The following is a 1,835-nucleotide window of genomic DNA, read 5'->3' on the forward strand; positions in this document are numbered from 1 at the left end:
CAATAAGGAATGGGGAGGAGATCTTTAGTAGGGAAAAATTATTTTTATGCGTGATGTGGATTTAAAAACTAATCTGAAATCCACTACCCTCAATGCTCAGGACCTCCTCTCATACGTCTATACTGATAAATAATAGTACTATTATGATTTTAAAAAAAATTTTTGTGGCAGTTAATTCAGTCCGGAAATAAAACACATAAAATGTACATGGTCATTTATGGAGTATTATCAGGTTGTTGTTACTCATATATTATCAAGTTGTTGTAACTGGAGTATTATCAGGTTGTTGTTACCGGAGTATTATCAGGTTATTGTTACCGGAGTATTATCAGGTTGTTGTTACTCATATATTATCAAGTTGTTGTAACTGGGGTATTATCAGGTTGTTGTTACTCATATATTATCAGGTTGTTGTAACTGGAGTATTATCAGGTTGTTGTTACTGGAGAATTGTCAGATTGTTGTTACTGGAGTATTATCAGGCTGTTCTAGTATTATCAGGTTGTTGTGTATTATCAGGTTGTTGTAACTGGAGTATTATCAGGTTGTTGTGTATTATCAGGTTGTTGTAACTGGAGTATTATCAAGTTGTTGTTACTGGAGTATTGTCAGGTTGTTGTTACTCGAGTATTATCAGGTTGTTGTAACTGGAGTATTATCAAATTGTTGTTACTGGAGAATTATCAGGTTGTTGTTACTGGAGTATTATCAGGTTGTTGTAGTATTATCAGGTTGTTGTGTATTATCAGGTTGTTGTAACTGGAGTATTATCAAGTTGTTGTTACTGGGGTATTATCAGGTTGTTGTAGTATTATCAGGTTGTTGTAACTGGAGTATTATCAGGTTGTTGTAACTGGAGTATTATCAGGTTGTTGTTACTGGAGTATTATCATGTTGCTGTTACTCATCTGTACTTTTAAAAACATGAAGCTGGACTCGTGGCAAAGCTAGAGATATTTTACACCCTTATTTACTAAAATGAAGCATTCCGAAATATATTTTCAATGTCATCCGTGTGATTTACTCCAAATAATAAGAGAATCCGGGTTTCGATACCCGTGGTTGGCAGAGCACAGGTAGCCTGTTGTGTAGCTTTGTTCTTAACTTCAAACAGATAAACATTTATATATCTATTGTCTTTTTTTTTAATTAAATATCATTAATTAAAATTAATCGTGTAAGCACCGAACGATTCTTGCTAGAGAATCGGTTCAAGTCATGTGGTAGTCTCCAAATTGTCACGGAATCGCCCTTACTAAATATAGTTACAGTAATGGTCCAAAGATGGCACTAGTCTTCCGTAGCTGAGCTGTAGCAGGCTTATCGACTTTTAGGTTCATGACTCACGAGAGACATTAGCTCTCTATGACAGAGAACACACGCGTTCTGTAGAATATAATAAAATGTACTAGTAACAGATAAAGCCCATAAATCGGACAGAAAAAGCTAAATATAATGTAACGTAACACTTTGTATTTTATATAACATGAAGCCGAAAAGATAAGGTCAATAATGTAAATAATGAACGTCGTTAGCCAGCGGTCGTGAGATCTTGTATTTCTTCACCACTAATAACCTATTTGAGGTGAGTATAAATGATATTTTAAATTTAGGATATCAACAGGATATCGGATTGGAAAAAAAAGCACACAGATATCTGAATTCCTAGTATTTTAAACTATTGTATTGTTTATTTTTTAAGATCGGAATTGTAAATGAAGGAGGAGTAACGATTTGTTTGTTTGTTTGGAATTAAGCACAATGGGCTATCTGTGTTCTGCCCACCACGGGTATCGAAACCCAGTTTCTAGCGTTGTAAGTCCGCAGACATAATG

Source organism: Limulus polyphemus, unplaced genomic scaffold, assembly GCF_000517525.1.
Source record: "Limulus polyphemus unplaced genomic scaffold, Limulus_polyphemus-2.1.2 Scaffold8732, whole genome shotgun sequence".
NCBI classification, from domain to species: domain Eukaryota; kingdom Metazoa; phylum Arthropoda; class Merostomata; order Xiphosura; family Limulidae; genus Limulus; species Limulus polyphemus.